Source organism: Crocodylus siamensis, chromosome 2 (assembly GCF_052110815.1).
Source record: "Crocodylus siamensis isolate JL-2025a chromosome 2, ASM5211081v1, whole genome shotgun sequence".
Lineage (NCBI taxonomy): Eukaryota > Metazoa > Chordata > Crocodylia > Crocodylidae > Crocodylus > Crocodylus siamensis.
Window position 1 is genome coordinate 274,299,611 of NC_143396.1, and position 16,276 is coordinate 274,315,886.

At 45.3% G+C, this 16,276-nt stretch overlaps 1 long non-coding RNA gene across 3 annotated transcripts in view; it reads right to left on the reverse strand.

Moving 5' to 3' along the window:
- LOC149872211 (uncharacterized) overlaps nucleotides 1-16,276 on the reverse strand; it is a 237,282-nt gene that overhangs the window by 180,495 nt on the left and 40,511 nt on the right. For 2 of the 3 annotated variants that reach the window (XR_016440597.1, XR_016440595.1), the window contains exon 1: nucleotides 5,284-5,427. The exons of the other annotated variant lie outside the window; for it this stretch is intronic. This is a non-coding gene — a long non-coding RNA (uncharacterized LOC149872211). Of the gene's footprint in view, nucleotides 1-5,283; nucleotides 5,428-16,276 lie in introns of those variants that run through there. 3 annotated transcript variants of the gene reach the window in all.

Here is a 16,276-nt window from a genome sequence, read left to right on the forward strand (position 1 = left end):
ACATCCAAAGACTCCTTGAGGGTTTAAGTCTACATAGACTTACAAATATTTATGTTTCTTTTAACTGTAAACTGAACTCTGAATATCTGTTATTTTTCCTAAGATCACCATGTTCACGACAGGGGGGTTATTTTTGAGGGAACATGTTAAGTTTATTGTTTCATTCCTTCTTTTTTCATATTTTGCTGGGGGGGAGGGGTCGCTTGCTTTTATCGTCCCAAAGTTACACGTATTCCTTGCAGTTTTTTTGTCCAAGATTCATAATTATAACTGTGCACTATCCAGGGCATAGGATAGTCCTTATAATTGGCCTAACTGCATCTCCAGTAAGAAATGCTGGGCCCATTAAATAAGGTATAGTTCAACTGAGACAAGCTCCCAGGACCCTATTTTCTATCTAGTCATTGACTGTTTGATCCAAAATCCCCACTCCCCTTTCAGCATAATCTTTCCCACTCCTCTCCTTTTCTTCCTGTGTTCCTTCTCTGTTCTCCAAAAGCCCCTCCTCTGCCTTCTCCTCGGCATTTATTCCCTATGTTTCCTCCTGTTCCTATTTACACATATATGCTCATATGTGCACTCTTTCCTCTCACCTGACACTCTCCCAATAACAGAGATGAAAATTGTTAAAAGTCAAATCATTACTCATTAATAACAAAGAAGGAACACGTTGTATGTCTATCATCCCCCTAATCTTTTGCTGACATGATACCCTTTTCTCCTGTTCATATATACATGTATATTTTTCCCTCTTGGGAGTAGTGTTAGAGTCTTCCAGTGTGTTTATACAACACACCCCACAGTAAGGCCCTTACTCTTTGAAGACTTCAGGCTGTACTACAAGATAGATCATAATAGCTTCTAAATATCTTGTATTTTTTGTGAGTGATAGAAAATACATGAAAAAAGAAAAAATGTTCATTTTGAAAGTTGACAGTCAGAAATTATTTTTACCCAGTTTTTCTTTTCTTCCCTACTCCAGCCTTGCTCATTTTTACTTTCCATGAACCAAACAAGGCAGCTTTCTTTACATCATCTCTGCCTTATTTCTTCAGGTCATGTACATAAGGAGAAGTCTGGAATGACTCATATTCCTCAAAGCATTGCTTTCCTAGTCAGCTTGGCACTTTACCCAGCTATTTAATGCAGATCAATGGACACATCTGAGATTTAAGTCCGACAGCAGGCAACTGCAGTCGCTGAGATTTTCCACAACTCAGTGTGCATGCTTTCACCAATGGCTGGAATACTTGTTTAGGTGACAAGTCTAAGAAGAAGGTTAATGTTGCCATAAGCAGATCAGATGAACAAGGTAAACACTGTAGTGGCCTTAGCCTACTTTCCAAGAGTTATTGGACAAGCATGTGACTTATAAGCGCACACACATAATTCAAAAGGCATGATTTTCAAGAAATTTCAACAAATCTGACTAAAGGCAATTAGGGTATTTTCAGGATTTGTTGATGGTTTTTCAACAATCTGCATGTTTTTCTTCTGTGGCCGGACAAAAATCTTCATAACTAATGTGCTTCAAATGCAGCCTGGTACTGGTATTGCTTGCAAAATGATAGACTAGATAGACATTTATTATTTGCTTACAGTTAATAGTTACTGAAGGATAAATATCTTCATCTATTTAAACTAATATCTTGCTCTTGCAGTTGTTGGTCCCCTTGACATCTTTAGTAGTGCCGAGAGACAGAACTTGCTCCTGCAAGTCATCCATGGCCCTGACCCAGAGATTCCCCATGACTTCAGTGAACTCTGGATCAGGCCCAACCTGAAGAAATCCATTAAACTCAATGGGAGTTCCACAGATAAACTGGATAAGTTACTTGGCCTGCTTCTATCTTTGTAATTTCCTATGACATTATACAACTACTATTCGCACTCGGTGAAAACCTGGCCCCCATTAAAATCAATGACAACAGTTCGTTGACTTCAATAGAGCCTAGATTTCATCATAAGACTTTTTACTCTGCTATCCCCCAAAAGTTATTTGACTTGTTCTGTGTTTGTTTAAAATCTAGACTATACTACCTATGGGACTCACTAAATACCTGCCCCCGCAGAAAGAATTACTGAACAAGAGATATAGTGACTAGCAAATACTGAATTTCCCAGATCAATTGTTTAAGCAGTCATTTCTGATGTTTCATACAAGTGATGCAATTTCATTAACTGTTGCAACATAATTCTAAATTACTAACATGGCATCTGTCATTTCCTCCCCTTCTCCCCCCTTTAGATTGCAGCTGCAAATCAGTGAGAACTCATCCAGCAATTATCCTGGAGGAACCATCCATTTCATAGACTGCACATTTGTACTTTGGAACCGCTCGGGAAACCTTCGGCCATTTCCCAAACATTCCTTACTGCAGGTCACTAGACTTAGAACCTATTTTAGCACTTGCCCCTTTAAAAAAATGTTTTTTGTCAGTCTGCACTGAAAAGAAGACTACACAAGAAAAAAGTGCTGTCATTTAATATAGCAAAGGTAAATCAACTGCCTACATCCTGGAATGTTACTGATTTTTTTAAAACTTTTTGATAAAAACAGCAATAGAAGAGACCAATTCCCAGTTTCTTATGTTACAGCCAACAAACTGATCAGTGATTACATTATAACTGGATAACATCACCTCTTTGGAATTAGGCTGCTGGCTGAGGTCTCATTATAGTAGTGAGTTCACACCACTATAGTTAGCATTGTCAGCATTTCTATTACAATAGCCTTTTCCTCCTCCCACTTTCTTTCTCAAAGGATTACAATTTGGACATCAACATTAACTTTAGGTTGAAACCCTCAAGGCACAGTTCCAACTGTTGCATCCAGGACTGATTATTTTTAGAGCATTTAAGACAAAGGGCCTTGGCTGTTTTAAAAGTAAAGGCCAGATCCTGCATTCCTTCCACATTCAAAACTTGAGCATGTTTTTAAAGAACACAGGATTCAGCCTCTGATTTAAAAAAAAAAAAGAGTTTGTGTAACTAAAAGTTGACTTTAAATTCAGAATTAAAGTGTGTTTAATAATCTTTTTATTTTATGTTGCAATTGCTTTTGGAATAACACGTAAAACATAAGCAAAACTGGCAAGCTTATATACTTTACCAAGTGTTCCTTCCTCACAAAGTAAATATACCAGTATTTTAGAACAAAGATGTAATACATAAAACATGTTAGTTAAGTTCATTGCAATGATCATGTTACATAGTTTAAGCATCTAAAACGGAATTTAAAAAGACTTCAGTTTGGATCTATTAACATGGAAGCAGGAAAACATTCGAACACTCAACATGAAGATTTCTGCATCATGCTCTATCTTGGGCTTGCCATGAAGACTCCATGGAAACCTCAAGTAGTTGTAACGCTGCAGCGTGTTTACTAAACATGGCAGACCACCAAAAGTACATCGCACTGATGCTCTGTATTCTTCCCTGGTACTCTGCCTGATTCCAGATCCTTTACAAGGTCTCAGTCTTTTCTTTTCTTTTTTTTTTAATTCCTCTAATAAACAAGGGCTAAGCTGCTTTAATCACCACTTTTCTCCCGCACATTACTGCAGCAGCTCGGCTGGGATGTTATGACTGATGATCCCAAGAGTGAACATGTAGCGAGGAGAGGAGGGAGAGGACAGCACTCTCACTGGAGGGCCCTGCTACTACACAGCAGTAGAAGCCAGTCACGCAGTTTGCCTGACAGTGCAAGATTCATCCCCCTACGAAAGGCTTAGCCTTTCAATAACAAAACAACACAACAGACTAAGAGGTTTGGGTCTTTTTTTTTTCCTCTGAGAGACAACCACAAGGAATATAATTGCTTCAAATTATTCCATTAGTTCAGCCTTGGACACATATATAGATGTAACCCCTTTGCATATGACATCTAAAACACTCCAATTAAAGATGCAAGTATATGCAGAGAGAGTGTTTCATGGCATTCAATATTCAGGCCCAGCCCTGGCTCCCAGGCAGAGATGTGATGGGGCAACCAGCCCCACTCTCTTTTCCATCACAGGGCTGCATGCCTGCCTCCAGTTCAGCTCCGGAGTGCCCAGCTAATTCTCTTTGGTGCTCACTAGACCCCTAAACATAGGTCGTTCACTTCTGAGCCCCGCCAGGCCAGGACACACATGGCTGACCATTCCCTATCCCAGTGGTTCCCAACCTTTTTTAGAGCGCAGACTGGCAAACGGCCGACCAGAAGTGACCGCAGAGTGGCAAACTGCGGACCAGCATACTGCAGCCCGTATATATACTCAATATAAAAAAAGAGTGGCTGCCAGTCCACAGTATGCCAGTCACTTCCGGACTTCCAGTCCGGCAGCCAACCCTCCTGTGGACTGGCAGCCAACCCTTCGCAGCCCAATACTGGGCCACGGCCCAGGGGTTGGGAACCTCTGCCCTAGCCCTTACCGAATGGCCGAGCAAGGCAGCCAGCCCTGTCCAAATCCAATCTGGCTTCACAGAGCCAGCATGGCCCTGGGCAGAGGAGCTGCATGCTTCTCTGGATGCTGCACCATACAACACTGCCATTAAACATTGAGCTGTCAGATCGCAGAGGGGTGACAAATGATACTAGAGCTTGACTTACGGAGCTGGGGGGGAGCCTGGAGTTCATGCTCTGAAGACAAACAGCTTTGGGGGAGAAAGCAACATGCTTCCTTATTTGGAAAGGGAGCGGGGTTGGCTCTGGGAATCACCAGGCAAGCTAGGACCCCTAAGCACTGTTCGGCCCCTTTTCAGAGGCTAAAGCAAAGTGTTTTGCAAGGGTTTGTGGGGGCAAGAGGTTTTGTGCAAGAGGCAAAAGCCAGAGGTCTTGTGGGGGCAACAGAGCAGGCTTGTGCTCACAGGGCTGTCTTCAGAGGGGCAGTGCTCCCCTGGCTATGGGGGGCAGGGGGGTAATGTCCGTGCCCCCCGAAGACCGCGGCGAGGTGCCTCCTGCGCGGGTGCCTTGCTGATCCGCAAAGCAGCGGCTGCTGCGGGCCAGCGTGAGTCACCCCCGGCCGAGGCAGCATCAGGACTGCAGAGCCCTTGGCAGCCAGGCTTGGAGCCGCCGCTGTCCTCGCATGAACCCGGCTGGGCTGCCAGCGCCGGCGGCGCGCGCGGGAGGCGAGAGCCGGCTCCTCCGGGGCCCGCGGCGCGAGGCGCACCGCACCCGGCGGGGTCCGCGCGGGCGGGGCGGGGCCGAGGGCGCTGCGCGGGGTGCCGCAAGGTAAGCGCGCCCCGGGGGGGTCCCGGCCCGCCCCGCCCCGCCCCCCGCCCGCGGCCCGCGCGCTTCACCTGTGCGGGCCGCTCCGAGCCGCGTCTCCCGTCGGGCGGGGCAGAGGCGGGGACAGCGCCCGAGGCGGAGCCGCGCTCGCCCGGGGCAGGTGTCTCCGGCCCCCGAGGGCGGCGGGCAGCGCCCCGTGTCCTCGGCTCACCCGGGCTCTCCTGCCTCCCCGCGTCCTCGGCCCCGGGGGCGTTACATACATCGCGCCATGCACTGCGGGGGGAGGGGCGGGGGCGCAATAAATAAAGCGAGCCCGAGGACGGCGCGGCCGTCCGGCAAGTTGCGGGCCGGAGGCCGCTGTCACGCGTCGCGGCTGTCGCAGCCCGGCGGGGCGCGCGCTAGACGTGCGGCGCCGACACGCGTGCAAAGGAAGGCGCGCGGGGTGACGCGCGATTGGGACGCGCGGGGCAAGTGCGGAGCCGGCCGAGGGCGCAGGGCGATGCCCCGGGGCAAGGGCCAGGCGCTGGAGCCGCCGGGGGAGAGACGGCGAAAATAAAAAGAAACGAAAACTCAGGCCGAGGGCAGCCGGCGGGGCAAGGAGGGAGGGGGCCGGGGGCGCCTCCCCGGGGAAAGAGCCGGGCCCCCCGGGCCGCCCGCCCCCACGCGCAGCATGGCGGGAGCGGGGCGGGAGCAAGCGGGCGGGAAGGGGGCCCGTGGGCGGCCCCGAGGGCGGCGGCGGGGCCCGCAGGCGGCGCGGCGGGCAGCCCCGGGGTGCGGGAGGAGCCGGGCCGCGGGAGCGGGGCCAGCCGCCGGCGCTGGGGGAGGCGCGGGGCGCTGCGCTCGGCTGTGCGGAGCCAACGAAGGAGCGCGCGCCCCCGGCCCGGGGCCACTGCCCGCGGGGGGCTGAGCCCGGCTGAGCCCGAGGGGCGCTGCAGGGGAGGCGACCGCAGCCCAGAGCCGCCGGGGGCCACCAACGACATCTCCCGCGCGCGCCTCGGGGCTCTGCCCGCCCCGGCTCTCCTGAGGGGAGCCCCCCGCAAGCCGCTGTGGCAGGATTTGCCCTTGCCCCTGGGGCTGCTAGGCTCTGGGATAGTGAGGGATAAAAAGCTGCTTGTGCGAGATTGGAAAGCCCGCGTCTGTGTAAGAATGGGGCTTTTCTTCCTTGGGCTTTTTCATAGTGTCTGACTCTCGCCTCCAGCCTTCCTGGCACTTTTCCCCCCCGTGGGTTCAGAGAAAAGCCCAAGCTTTGGACAACGGATTGCAAAAATAAGACCTTTTTTCCCCCTCAAATGAAATCATAGTGAAAGAAGAGGGGGAGAAAAATCCCTAGCTGGTACAAACTGACCAGGAATAGACTGAGGCTGGAAGGTAGCAGAGCTGCCTCTGGAAGAGCCTTCCAGAAAGAGGGTTATCATGGGAGCAAAAAAAATAGCCTAATTAGCTTCAAGAGGAAGCTTGATCAGGGTTTATAAAAGGGATTATGTGAGGTAGCTGCCTACAAGAGAAAGGCAGGGAGGACTCCAAGACACAGGAGTGTTCCCATGAAATTATTGTGGACGACTTTTGAGGATTTTGGGGCACCTGACATATAGTGCATTATGGTGCTAGGTGTGTTCTCCGGTCTGCCTTTTATAGCAGGGTTAACTATTTGCTCAAGGTCTCACACTGGAACTAGAAATACATGACGTGCTTCTGGCACCTAGAGCTATGCTTTCACACCATCAGAATTGCTGCCCCCCCAAATATGCTCGATCATTTCGTGTGGCATTTTGTATGACATGCTCACAAGAGGACTTGATGACCCATGAGGTTCCTCCCAGTTCTACATCCTCTGTCCATGCAATTGAAAAGACAAACAAGCTCAATCAGGCAACTTAGTTGGTAAACTCTGAATTTTCTTTCAAACTAAGTTCTATTGTCCTTGTCCTTAATAATCTTACAGAAATCTGACTGAAGTTCTTTAAGTTCTTTCTATTAATCTGGCATGTAAAACTAATTGTTTTCTTTCTGGTAAATTGAAAGATTCTTGGCTGATATTCATGCTTTCGATGTAGACAGAAAATCCTAGACTCAAATCTACTTGCTTTTCTTACAGAAATCTTCTCATAAGATTAGCAGGGAAAGTAAATAACAACTCCAACCTTAAGATCTTTTCTTTTTAAAAACAGCTTGCCATACAAATATGAAACAGAAACTGTTCTTATCTGAAAAACAAACAGAAGAGATCCAGTAAAATTCACAAATGGGGATAGAATACCAAAATTTGTTTGAATTTTGGAAGAAAGGGATAGTTCTGGTTTTATTTCAGGGCAGTAACTTTTAAATAATATTTAACAAAATAATTTATCCTGGTGTTTAAACTACAACTTCCTTCATGTCATTGAACTGATTCTTAAAAAATTAATTAGTATCTGAACTCTGGTGGTCATTCTGCTAATCTCATAACATCTATTTCTGATGAGATTTTCTTTAATGAATACATCAGTAAAAAGAAGTGAAACAGAAAGAGCTCAGTAGCAAGATGTGTTTTGGAGCTTATTTATATTTTCTTCTCACAGAAAATAAGGAAAAGAAAAATAAATGAGGACTACATTTTTGAGAATAACTTTTCAACTAGAAGGAACAAGGGGAAGCCTTGTGGTCAGGACCATAATGCTGAAGGCAAACTGTGGTCTCTTACTTCTTAAACATGTATTCTGATCCTCTAAATACATTGCATTCATTCCACACAAATATAGTTCTGTGGAAGTTACCCTCCAAGCTAAATAAAGGCCTGAGTCTGCTTTCTCTGTGTGGGAAAAAAGGAAATAGCTCTATAAAGTAAGCACGTCATAGGCCACGGGCACACAAAACCGAGAGGTGATGCTCATGACATAAGGTGATGCTCATGACATGAGTAATTGCACTGTGGCAGCTGCACTCAGGCAAGCTGGGCATTTGAAAGTATGAAAAAGAGTAGACAGTGCACTGTAAGGTGAGAACTTGAAAGCACAAGAAAGTTGCTTCTGATTCACCCAAGGGTAAATTTTCCCCAACCGCTGAGTTGGCGCCACATCCCTTCTAGGGGCCACATAGTGTGTTCAGGTTTTTTTTAAATGGGGCAGCTCAACTTGGCATGTGTTGATCCATTCCTGTGCCCATGGCCATGGAGTATCATTAAGGTAGCCTGGTTCACATAGTATACTGCTCTTTCTTTTCATCCAGAGATTTCCATCCACCAGGAGTGTGATATAGCTGTGGGTTCCTACCCACCTGGGCCCAATATGTATGCTTGGGCACAATCTGCCTTCTATGGAGAATCACAACTCCTATAGGGAGTTCGAGGATTGCAAAATCAAATATCTTTTAGCAGCACAGATTATATTAGCTTTCACACATGGAGGAATGTACATAAATGTCCCTGTATGCTACTGAATTCATATACCCTTAAACAGTCTATAGCATCATCAACAAAGTATCTGTAAACTTGAATTCATGAAATCTTATGCTCTATGTACCTTCTTTAGTTAGCCTGTGAAGGTGGATATCTGCTCTACCTTCTAACAAAGGACACATCACTAACTGCAATTTACCTCATCCAGTGATCAGCAATATTTAGACTACCATCCAGCATGTGAGCTGCTAGTTCATTAATCACTGGAGGTACAAGATCTAAAGTACCTGATGGTGTTTCACAACAGGGATTTATGTTATCTATCTGGCAATTCTGGCAGGGTGGCACTGATCACAGGATAATGCAAAGTTTCATTCAGTGTTATGAATAACATTGATTTGTCTCAAACATCAAATAAATTGCAAGGACCATATTTTTCTGTATTGACAGCTAGAAGTCAGTGGACAGCTCAGTATGACTTCCCCTCCCAATTAATTTAGGAATGTTTATAATACAATAACCAGCCCTATCCTAAGCCTACAATAATCTATAAGGACACAGTTTTCAGCCATGTAGTTAGTATCAAAGGCATGTCAGATGTATTTACTTTCCCCTATACTTTGTCTCAATCTGGTAGTTGTATACAATATGCAGGCAGCAATAATATTTTAGGCATTATGTTGTCAATCCTGCACCATCTCCTGTTATTTTGAGGGTGATTTGATTGAGGTGTGATAGTGGTTTGGGAATGAGTAGGCTGCACTTGCCCATCCAAGTGTGGGATATGCTATATTGTGTGATTATCCCAGGTTTGAGGTGAGATCTTTAAAGAGTTGTCCATCTATCTCATAATCAGCCTACCCCCTTTAAATTCATCCTGGGGGGTGGGGGACATCTGGGTTTTGTAAATACTGTTACATTTCAGTTATCTTGTTTTAGAATCATGTTGCTTGCTCCCAGAAAAATCCCTCTATGAAAACTGAACAAAGTATTCTTTACCTCTTTCAAATTGGTATGGAGAGTTTCTATACACTGTTAAACACTGTTAAACAGCCTCTGAACTTCATCCCTTGTGCTTCAGTTATTCTTAGTCAATCTGTAAAGCTTTCGGAGATCCTTCTACCTGTAATGGCCATGTAAACTCCTCTGATTACTAATGCTTTCTTAGATGTAAATAGTACCCTGCTAGATACATTTCCTATGCCCTTCGTTTCCCTTTAACATAGCATGAACACCCACTTATTTCTCTGAATGTGTGGCTTGCTTGAAGAGAAAGGCTAAAGACTCCTGGCAAGGCTGAAACCACAACGTGAAGCCAGTGGGTGTGGATAAATTTAGGACCATTAAGCTACTGTGGCAGTCACTTCTGCCTGCAACTTACTAAAGCAGAAAAGTTCATGATTGACATGCCTTTCACTTCACTAGGTTACTTGACATATGCCAGCAAATGTGTCAACCCACTCTCCGTCTCCTAACCACTAATACTCTGATGAATGAAAGATAGTCATAGAAAATGTATACAAGTATTTGACAGATTCTGCCTGAAGAATTCACATAACAATATTTCTGAGATAAAGAGTCAGTGTTTATATTTTTGAGGCTGAGTTAAACAACCTTTTATTTCAGTTATTGGTTGGTTGGATCAATTGGTTGTGTTTAGGCTACTGTCTGACTCTGCAGTAAGAATTATTTCCATCCCATAGTGTTGCACTCAGATATCATCAAAAGGCTATAATAATTCATCCCAAATTTTATTGTTTAAGACTATACAATGTACCCTCATTAAAGGCATGACATACAGCTGCACATTCCCAGGAGCAGCCCAGAAAGGGAACTATGACTGCCCCTTTATTCCAAGGGGGAATATGCAGAAATGTTGAACCAGCAGTGGCAGACGATGACCTGTTCCAGTCTTGGTGGTGGTTGTATTGAGAGGAGTGAGGAACAAGTCAAGACAACAATCATTTCCCAGCCCTGCCCATCTATACCCCTGCCTCATGGAGGCTGTGCTTTCCTGTGCTGAGATATGCAATGTAGGTAACTCACCCAAGAGAGTTTGACCCAATGAGTCAGACTAAGAAGGAGGACTCTGTGGGTGCATCGAAGTGTGCTGTTAATGCACTGTAAGCGTACTGTGCAGTAAACTACTGTGGAGTAAGTTTTCCCTGGGAGTGTATCAACATGTGTGCCCATCAGGAGCAAATTTGTACCCAACTGGAGCAGTTTAGTTCAGGGCTACTCCTGCCCTGCTCTGCCCCTCTCCTCCCTACCCCCCCGGCAGCCAGGGGGAGCTTCAGACTCCCCAGGTGCCAGCCCTGTGCTGGCAGGGGGCACCAGGTTCTCTCCCCCAGATGAGAGGTATCTGCCCAGGGGGAGGCAACAGTTCCCCCACCCCCTGCTGCCTTTGTTGACCGGTAGCAATTTGCTCCCAGTCAGCTGTCTACACATGCACTACTGCACAGAAGACTAATTTACTGTGCAGTAAATGCTGCACACGTGTAGATGGTGATGCCTTACTGCAGAGTACATTAGTCTACTGCACAGTAAATCATCTTGTATGGATGTGCCCTATGATCTGCTTCTCACATTTGGTATGTGAGCATAGTTACATCACATTTTGAAATAGATGGATTTCTTTTTGGTGGGAGGCCAATCTCTAATCTGGAGGGTGGTGTGCATTCTCTCTCTCTTGGTGTTTCTTGTGATTTATCTGTTTCTGGGGGGGTTTCAGGCACAGTCTTCTGTTTCTTTTTATGATTACATAGGCAAACCACTATCTTGCCCCAAGCTGTACCAGAAAGAAGGAAACATCAAAAATAGATTAACCCATATGAGTACCAAAGGGCAAAGATCACAATCCTCATCATCTTAGAGTGAACTAGTACTGGCAAGTTCCATCTGTTTCAAAAGGTGATATAATTTTGCTTATACACTCCATGTTCAGTCTGGGCAATAGATTCCCTTTGTAGCCTGGCTCACTGAGTAAACCCGTGCTAGCTCAGACAAGCCAAGACATGTTGAAAAACCTCACTTCTAAATATGAACTGAAAATCTGATCTGTGCTCACATAGACATGTCTCATGTGACTCTAAAAGAACAACTGAGCTAATCAAAAAACTTTCTAGAGAGCCATACCTCCTGTCAGCCTTACTGCTGTTTCTTAGGACATGTAATCAGAACTGGCAGTAATTTGGACACAAAGGGATATAAAAAGCCTGTACTAGAATCAGACATATCTCTATGTGCACAGGTCTCTGTTTCTTTTCCTGAAGGAGAGTGGAGGAGTAGGAGCCATTGACCTGTAGTCTGAAATGACAATATAAGGTGGGAATCATAAATTAAAGCAAATTAAACAAGAACATGCACATAAAACCAGGCTATAACAACGTAATGAACCTATGCATATATAGCTATACATAATACTTCCATATGTTTTAGTACCATTAAAATATATGCACTGTATTTACTATAGGAGAGCCTAGGCTGGAGAAGAAGAGTCTCAAGCCATTAATCAAAGACAGATAAGAAACATAGGAACAGGAATTGTCTGAAATGATTGGTGTTCAAATCCATAGATATGCTGATGTTTGATCCAAACATTTTGGTCCACATATAACCATCAATCTTTCCTTGAACATTATATTTTACATAATATTATGGCTTCCGCTTCTCTCTGATCCTGCAGCCCTTCAGCTAGTAATCTCAGTGACCCTTCATGATTTGTTGTCCATGTGTTGGAGCAGAGAATGGGCCCCCAAAAGATAATTCACTTATTTTGAATGGCAAGGGATCTTTCTCTCTCTTGGAATATATTATGCACAGTTGCAAAAGGAAGAAATACAACCATGATGGCTTCAAGAAGAAAAGGTATTGCTTTGCAATCAGAGTCCTCTGTATTTAAGCTGGATTGGTGTTTCCAGACTTTTGAAGACTGGCAGGTGCACATGTTAGGGATTTTATATTTACACCACCTGACTCCCACTTTCCAGGCTTTGTTTTATGATAGGATTAAGCAGGTATAAATCCTGGAAAAGTGGCATGGCAAATATGTGAGCATGAAAAGAAGACTGTGCAGTCTCTGTTTTCCCTAACTGTTTGACAAAGATGAGCCAAAGAACTTGCATTCAAATTCCCAAGCATGACTACAAATTTCTGTGTATCCGTGTGAAGGCTTGGTCTATACTGGCTGATTATTACCAGAGCTTGGTGCAGCTGTATAAACAGCAGATTTCTACACCTACAGCAGGCCCTCATTCATTTCCTCAAGTGAGAATTGTAATTTGACTGGCAGCTAGCCTATCTGGGTTAGTTGATAAGAGAAGAACAAAATCATCCTCTAGACTTTACATCTTAGCTACCTTCTCTCTTATTTTCATCATAGACTTTTACAAATAAATAAAGAGCTAAGGACACATTTGTAGCCAAATAGCCATCTAAGTGAGGTGAATTATAGTACCATATTTTATCATATACAACATGCGCCTTTTCCCTCAAAATTGACACCCCCACAAAATTTGGGTGTGTATATTAAGCATGAAAGCTGTTTTCTTTGCTGGGAAAGAAGCATACCTGCAGACACTGTGCATGCTGTGCAGCTTCAAAGATGACTGGGCACAGCAAGCTAAAAAGGCAGTCGTGAGTTAATCTTCTCTAGCCATAGCTTCAACACTTGAGTTAGTACCTGAAGCAGCAAGTGACCTACTGATAGGTTTGTGATGTGGAAAAAAGGACTTTATTTGCAGGAACTTATATAAAAGAACTACTTATAATGACAAACTAACAGTCTTGCTGCTGCTCTTACAAGGATTTGGGACCTAACCTTTTGTGACAAAGTAAATCCCCCTGGAACCATAGGGTGTGTAGGAAATATAGCATCCCAGAAGACAATGTGGATGAGGCAGCTGGCAGCAGGAGCTTCCTGCAACACCAGGAAGTGCCTGCTGTCTTCTACTTTATTCAGACTATCTCCTCAGATGCCATACTTCTTCGATGCTCTGTGTGTCAAGGACAACTTTCTCTATTCAAAAAGTTAGCTCTAGAAAAATCTTTTTTTTCTACATTCTGCCTTAAAAAAACAAGGTCCATATTTTATTTGGGTGCATACTGTATGTGAGAAAACACAGTATTTCCTAACTGCATCCAATGCTATAATGACATCTGCTCAGGACTGTCTAACTCCTTCAACCACTATTGAACACTTTGAAAGAGCTATACTGTGCTGCAAATATAATAAAATTAATTTAGCAGTGATTGCACATTATATTCATGTGTTACCCTAGATGCATCCATATTTAAGTGCACATATCTATCATTTGTTGTTTTTCCGGGGTAACATAGATATAGCTCCAAAAATCGAATCTGTGCGGGTATCAGTGGTACCAGTCCAGGTGCCTTGTTTTTCCAGAGATATGAGGAGTTCTTCAAAATGTTCTTAGATACTGCACTGAGAACTGCTTGCAATATTTTCAGAGGAACAGTTTGCTGCCGGGAAATGCAGGAGGGGAATTAAAATGTTTAGTGGAAATGTGCAGATTTTGCCAAAAACTTTGAATAGAAGAAAGCCAAATTATGTTTTGTTTCTTTCAGTAAGCTGAAAATATTTTACTTTGACTTCCTTGTTTCATTAAATTTTACTTTGATTTGTATAATGTCATTATGTAAAATATTACATTTAATATTGCTATATTGCATTACATTTTATGTAATGTTTTGACATTACCAAAATGAAATTATTTAACTTATGAAAAAGGAGTATTTCAATCATTTTCAATCTACTTTTTTCCTAAGTCTTAATTCTAACTTCTATAATTTCAAACTTTTATTTTTAAAATATTGGAATTTCCTACAGAATAGAAATTGTGATCTCTGCAACCAAGTTCATTGCTAAGAACCCGTGTCTATGCAAAGCAAGAAATCACTCATGCTACTGTAAGTTTTAAGGTTCTCTCTCATCATTGTCTCACTATGGCAGGATCAGGCTTCAGGGGCAGCCACAATACCTCCTGGTGGGCACACAATTCCTGTCCCACTTGGCTCCTCCTTTTTCCTCTATCCTGCCACACCTTTGATGGAATTATTTATCTGTTGTAGAAGGGGGATGCCCAGAGTCCCCAAGTAAGCCTCGCCCTACTCCACCTTGATCCCTGAGACACTCAGATGTGCCCCTCTTAACTTCACTAGTGCCCCAGGCACATGTCACCTTATGAGGTATTTGTGGCCTTGTGACAGGGGGCCTTCTTGGGGCCAGTTTAACTGTGGCCCACCCACCTGTTTCTGGGCTAACCGCCTGCCCTCTCTTCTGCCACGCCTTGTTGGTAATTAGTTCCTTGATGTAATTAAGTGGAAGGCTGCCCATTTCCTGCCCCGATGCCAGGGGCACTATCTGCAGCTTCATTCCTCCCTTACACTTCATCCCAAGCCTCGCAGATGGCATCTAGATGTTATCATCATCACCAGCCCCAACACTGGGCCCCAGAATCCTCCTAATTGAACCCCACCTGGATTCCTCCCCTCAGGCGGTCTAGTCCACCTTCATACCGGGCAGCATAGCTCCCTGAACTGCTTCCCCTTCCAGATGTAGTCCCCTCCAGGCCAGTCAGAACCCCAGGCATGCAGCTCTTGGGTGTTCCTCACGGTGGACCCCTGGCCCTTTGACACTTCCGGTCCTGGCCCCAGCTTGGATCAGCCAGGGGAAGTTCAGACAGGCCTGAGTCTATGGCCTTTTCTCTCTCTCTGGGTGACCCACCCAGTTGTGGGGACTAGGGGTAAAGGCACCCCAACCCACCTTTCATCTGGGTGATAACTGGTCTGGCATTTCCTGGGGGCTCCCACACCACTGAGAGCCCCATCAGGCCACCCACTCCCAGCAGGGTGCAGTTTTAGGTAATACCCAGGACCAGGAGCCTCCTTACCATCCCCTACAGCTCCTCCTTTACCTCCAGATGATACCAGCAGCCCTCCAGCCAGGCAATGTTGTTGTCTGGCCTCCAGCAGCAGAACTGCCCTGTTTATATGGGTAGCCCCAGATTCAAAATGGCTGCCCTCATCAGGCACCTGGCAGCTGTCATCTCCAGGCCCTTAAAGTGGCAGGCAGAAGCAGTGCCCTGCCACAGGCCTCCAACTGCCCCTACAGCTATGCCCATGCCTTACAGGTGCTATTCTAGATCCATGCACCAGTTTGTATTATTTTCAGCCTTCTGGGCTTTAGTACATTGGTTACTCTTTGCTGTAGACAGCCTGGGTCCACTTCCTCTGGCCCAGCTCCTGAGTCTCAGCTTTGCCTGGCCCCTGGCCCCTATCTCTCACAGCTTGGTCCCTTGGCCCCTGGCACCTGCCTCTCATGGCTTGGGACCCTGGCCCCTGTGTCTCACTCTAGGTGAGCCCTTAGGCCTCTGGTCCCTGCCTCTGGCCTAATACTATGTGTCCTACTGGGCACAACCCCGTGGCCTCTAGATGTCCCCTGATAGCCACATCCAGTCCACCAGTGTTCAGTCAGAACACAAAATCAAACCCATGGGCTGTGTAACAAAACAAACTCTCTCCCCCACTGGGTCACTAACTTCCTCAGAGTCCCCTTTATCTCTATATCTGCATATCTCAGGGATAGCCTGGATGCTGATCAGCAGGGATCCTGGTTTTCTCTGATAAAAAAAATCACAACTTCTCTGATAAAAATGCAAATTCTCTGATTA